Here is a 6,306-nt window from a genome sequence, read left to right on the forward strand (position 1 = left end):
GCTATTTCTATGTTTGTATGTGTGCATGTGAATAGATGGGGCGAGCACAGGACAAAGAAGGTTGTAAGCAGAAAGAGGTGGAGTTAGATGTGGTGAACTCGGGTTTATGCAATAGAGATAATGTCAACCTTTATATCTAGATCTTGTATATGTTTTGTTATAAACACTTACTCATAAAGACTTGTATGTTTGGCAAGAATAAGAACAATGTAAGATCTTGTGGGTTGTATAACAAGTTCTATGTTTCGTTGCTTGGTTCACTCATAGTTATGCTTGTTTTTGCTTAGATTTTGAAGCATGTATCATGTTTGAAAAGTTAGATGTTGTTTGAGATTCAAAACAGGGGCAAAGGAACCATTTTTCAGCTCTTTGGAAGCCAAATCAGAGGATCAAGCACGCCCGCCCAGCCCAAGGGCGCGGCCACGCCTAACCAAGGCACTTTGGGTGCCTTGGCCCGAGCATTAGGCGCGCCCGTGCCTAAAAAAGGCACGCCCGCGCGTCAAGGTGGTCTAAAAAAAAAATTGTTGATCTTTTGCGACGTGGTTTTGCGTCGCTAAATGTCCTGTAGTATTTATTTGATTTTTAAGCAGATTAATATTCTGATTGAATATTTCTTGTTATTAATCGCCCTTTAAGATGAAATTAGCACCCTAGGTCCCCACAACAGGTGGTATCAGAGCGTAAGTTCTGGACTGATTAGAGATAAGCGAGCGGGGTAGATCGAGTCCTCTTGATTGATTGATTTTGCTTGCATGATTTAATGTTTTAGATTAAATTGATCACATGATTATGTGTATTGATTTTATAAGCATGCGTTACTGCTTTATCAAGTATGTATGATTTGAGAATGAATTAGAACTGGTTTTGGATCAAAACTTGATCTCTAGAGAAGACATGAAAATGCTAATCAGAGGGGGACTGAAACAGAATGGGTGAGTCTGATATATTGATACCTTTGTGTGCTAATCCTTTTGAATATCAGATATTCCTCCTCGTCAAGCGTCGGTTACTAGACAGACATTGGGCGTTCCTAAGCCAGAACAGCCAGATGTGCCACAGGCCGTAGAAGCTCCTAGACCAGAACAGGGCAGTACATCCAATGACCCAATGGATGTTACAGCAACACCTATGGAGACTTTACTGAAAAGGTTTCAATCCTTCAAGCCGCCTACTTTGAAAGGAACCGAGAACTCAGTTGAATGTGAAGGCTGGTTAGAGAATATGAAAATGTTGTTTGATTCTCTGGATTATGCAGATGACAGAAGAGTCAGACTGATTGGGCACCAACTACACGAGGTTGCCAAGAGTTGGTGGATAACAACCAAGAGAGCTCTTGAAAATCGAGGTACAACTATCACTTGGAAAGTATTTACAAAATAATTTTATCAACGTTTCTTTCCAGTGTCATACAGAAAGGACAAAGGTGCAGAGTTTGCAAATCTGAAACAGGGGAATCTGAATATAGAAGAGTACCTTGCCAAGTTCTCTACGTAGCTAAAGTTTGCTCCACATGTAGCCGGGAGTGAAGAGGCCAAAGCTGATCAGTTCACCAATGGACTGAATCCAGATGTCTTTACCCTTGTGAACTCTGGAAGGCCGAATAACTTTGTTGATGCACTTGATAGAGCAAAAGGAGCAGAGGCTGTTTTGATTAAACAGAGAGGAGCATCGTTTGTTGCACAGTATCAACGACAACCACAACCCCCAGCTCAGTTTCAACAATCATCTCCTTGATTTGAGGGAGGTAGCAGCAGCGGTGGTAAGAAAGATTATCTGAAAGCAAAAGGAAAGCAGTTTAAGAAGTCAGGCAGTGGTTCATCCAGCTCTAGTGGGCCAAGACAGAGCAGTGCTGGACAGGGTTCAGGCTATACAGGAATGTATTGCAACAAATGCGGAGGAAGACATCCCAGTGATCAGTGCAAAGGTGTGTCTGGAAATTGTAACATATGCCATCAGTCAGGACATTTTGCCAAAGTATGTCCACAACGTGGTTCAGTGAGGTCTCAAGGTGCGGGATCATCACGATCAGTGGCTCAGCCTGAAAGGCAAGCATCTACTGTACACTCCTTTCAGCCATAGCCTTAGCAACAGAATAGAGCAGGAGGTAGTCAAGCAACGAATCAAACTCCAAGACAACAAGCTCGAGTCTTTGCCTTGACTGAAGAGAAGGCTCAGGCAGCACCTGACGACGTTATAGCAGGTAACTGTACTCTCTGTGGTTATCCTGCTTATGTGTTAGTAGATACAGGTGCATCCCATACGTTTATATCTGAACAATTTGCTACATTACATGCATTGCCTGTTGATTCATTATCTGTTGTAGTATCTATATCTTCACCTTTGGGGAGCGGTATAGTATCAGTGAAATCTGTCAGAAATTGTATACTACAGTTTGAAGGTAATGTGATAGAAATAGACTATATTGTGCTTGGGTTGTCAGACTTTGATTGCATTATCGGAATCGATATGTTAACCAAGTACAGGGCTACCGTAGACTGTTTTCAGAAAGTTGTGAGATTCAGACCAGAAATGGCAGGGGAATGGAAATTCTATGGTAAAGGTTCGAGATCTCGAATACCTTTGATATCAGTTATATCTATGACTCGATTATTGCAGAAAGGGGCAGAGGGATTCCTTGTTTATGCAGTAGATGTGTTGAAAACTAGCCCAGAATTGGCAGATCTGCCAGTGGTTAGTGAGTTTGCTGATGTCTTTCCAAACGAAATTCCGGGATTACCTCCAGCTCGGGAGATAGACTTCGGTATTGAATTGATGACAGGTACGTTACCGATTTCTAAAGCACCTTACAGAATGGCACCAATTGAATTGAAAGAATTAAAAGAACAACTTGAAGATCTCTTAGCAAAAGGGTACATTAGACCGAGTGTTTCACCCTGGGGCGCTCCGGTTCTATTTGTACGAAAGAAAGATGGCTCAATGAGACTTTGCATTGACTACCGGCAACTGAACAAGGCAACGGTAAAGAATAAATATCCATTGCCTAGAATAGATGATTTGTTTGACCAATTGCAGGGTTCCTCACTGTATTCCAAGATTGATTTACGATCCGGATATCATCAGTTGAGAGTGCGGGATGAAAATATACCAAAGACCGCATTCAGAATGAGGTATGGTCATTTTGAATTCATTGTTATGCCGTTTGGTCTGACGAATGCTCCAGCAGTATTTATGGGTCTTATGAATAGAGTATTTCAGAAATATCTTGATGACTTTGTTATTATCTTTATTGACGATATTCTGATTTATTCTAAGAATCTGTGTGATCATACTGAGCATCTCAGAATTATTTTAAAGACTTTGAGAATAGAAAAGTTGTATGCCAAACTATCAAAGTGTGAATTCTGGTTGAAGAAAGTGGTCTTCCTTGGGAATATTATATCCGGAGATGGGATTTCTGTTGATCCTAGCAAGATTGAAGCTGTGATCAGTTGGCCTAGGCCGACATATGTACCAGAGATACGGAGTTTTATGGGCTTAGCAGGTTATTATCGCAGATTTATTAAAATATTTCTCCAGTATTGCCAAGCCTATTACTCAGTTGACTCAGAAGAATGCACCGTATGTCTGGACTGAAGCATGTGAAGCCAGTTTTCTTCAGTTGAAGAAGAGATTGACGAGTGCACCAGTTTTGACTATTCCTTCAGGTACTGGTGATTTTACTGTATATTGTGATGCTTCTCACAAGGGATTAGGTTGTGTGCTTATCCAGCGAGGACATGTCATTGCTTATGCCTCGAGACAGCTGAAACCACACGAAACCAGATATCCTATCCATGACCTAGAATTTGCAGCCATCGTATTTGCATTGAAGATATGGCGACATTATCTATACGGTGAAAAGTTTGAAATTTATTCAGATCATAAAAGTTTGAAATATCTATTTTCACAGTCTGAACTGAATATGAGGCAATGAAGATGGCTAGATTTACTGAAAGATTTTGACTGTGAGATCAAATATTATCCGGGAAAGTCCAATGCAGCTGCATATGCCTTGAGTAGAAAGGTATGTGTCTTATTCTTATCTACGATAGGTATCACTAAATTGGTAGAAGATTTCTGTGTTTCTGGATTGATATTTGAAATAGATATGAAGTTTATCAGAATTTGTGCACTTCAAGCTGAGCCAGAATTGTTGGTTAGAATGAAAGAAGCACAGAGAAATGATCAGAGTATTCAGAAGTCCGTTGACATGGTCAGATCAGGGCATCAGTCTGAATACAAGGTTAGTGTAGATGGTGTTTTATATGTGAATAACAGACTTGTTGTTCCAGATATTTCAGATTTGAAACAGCAGATATTGAAAGAGGCCCATTGCAGCAGATACAGTGTTCATCCTGGTGGCAGAAAAATGTACAATGATTTGAAAACTCAGTATTGGTGGAAGCAGACGAAATCTGAGGTTACAGAGTTTGTATCTCGTTGTCTGAATTGCCAGCAGGTAAAGGCCGAAAGAAAGAAACCAGGTGGTTTATTGCATAGCTTACCTATTCCAGAATGGAAATGAGATCATATTTCTATGGATTTCGTAACGAAGCTACCGCGTTCATCCAGAGGTTGTGATGCTGTTTGGGTAGTTATCGACAGATTGACGAAATCAGCCTGTTTTATTCCGTACAGAATGACATACAGACACGACCAGATGGCAGAGATTTATGTCAGAGAAGTGGTAAGATTACATGGGGTGCCTAAATCTATCGTTTCAGATCGAGACCCTAGATTTACATCGCACTTTTGGCACAGCTTACAACAAGCTCTTGGTACTCGATTGCACTTGAGTACTGCGTATCATCCTCAGACTGACGGACAATCAGAGCGGACTATCTAGACACTCGAGGATATGCTTAGAGCTGTAGTGCTAGATTTTGTCACTAGTTGGCAAGATTCACTGCCACTTGTGGAATTCTCGTACAATAACACCTACCAGACTAGTATCGAGATGGCTCCATTTGAAGCATTGTATGGAAAGAAATGCAGATCTCCTCTTTATTGGGATGATATTTCAGAGACACCTGATATTGGGCCAGATATGATTCGAGAGATGACTGAGAAAATAAGACTGATTCAGAAAAGAATGAAAACAGCACAAGATCGACAAGCCAAGTATGCAAATGTTCGACGCAGGCCTTTGTGTTTTGAACAAGGAGACCGAGTGTTCTTGAAGATTTCTCCATTCAGAGGCACTGTCAGATTTGGCAAGAGAGGGAAGTTATCTCCAAGATTTATTGGTCCATATGAGATTCTCAAGAAGATAGGCAATCTTGCCTATAGACTTGCTCTTCCTCCAGCTCTTTCTGGAATACATGATGTCTTTCATGTTTCTATGCTGCGAAAGTATCAGCCTGATATTTCTAATGTTCTCCAGCCAGATGAAGCAGAATTAGATGAGACTCTGAGTTACTTTGAGAAGCTGATACAGATACTTGATCAGAAAGAAGAACAACTCAGAAACAAGACTATTCCTCTTGTGAAAGTTCAGTGGAGTAGACATGAAGTTGAAGAAGCAACTTGGGAAGTTGACTCAGATATGAAACAATGCTTTCCAGACCTATTTCACTTATGTGAGTTCTTATTCAGTATTTTTGTTATTTCCTTATTTTATATGTGTATAGATTGCATGAGATTTCGAGGACGAAATCATATCTTAGAGGGGGAGAATTGTAAGACCCGAGATTATTTAATTTTAATCCGAGAATATTTAATTTGAGAATTTTTGGAGTTTAGATTTAAATTCTAATATTCTTAAATTATTTAGGATTGAAATTGAATTAAAAAAAAGTTTCCAGGGCCAATTTGCAAATAGTGAAGAAATGAAGGGCCAAAGTGCAATTATGGCTTTTTGAGTGAGACACTTGTCTACTTTTGCATATTCACGTGTATTATCACCATTCTAATCAGAAAATACAGAGCAAGAACCGAGAGAAGAATAGAAAGGAAACTCAAGGCATTTCTTCATCTTAAATCTTTAATATCTCAAGATCCGTCCGGCCGAATTAAATTCCGGGCATAGTTCCGCGATCCTTGAAAGACGAGCTTCAATTTGGTGTAAGTATCTTTATGATCCAGCATATTTCGAAATTGAGATGAAACAGAACTCAGAATTTGATGTTAGATATGTGTTCTTGAGTTTCTATGTGTTGTATTATCGCAATCGGGTAGAAGAACGGATGTCGTTTGGAATTGATATTATTTTTCCAGCTAATATTCAAACCTAACCATGACTGAGTTGCTGGTTTTTGATGATATATTGCTGATATGAGATTCTTGTGAGTTAGATTTGATTGATAG

The sequence above is a fragment of the Henckelia pumila genome, chromosome 3 (genome assembly GCF_033568475.1).
Source record: "Henckelia pumila isolate YLH828 chromosome 3, ASM3356847v2, whole genome shotgun sequence".
NCBI classification, from domain to species: Eukaryota; Viridiplantae; Streptophyta; class Magnoliopsida; order Lamiales; family Gesneriaceae; genus Henckelia; species Henckelia pumila.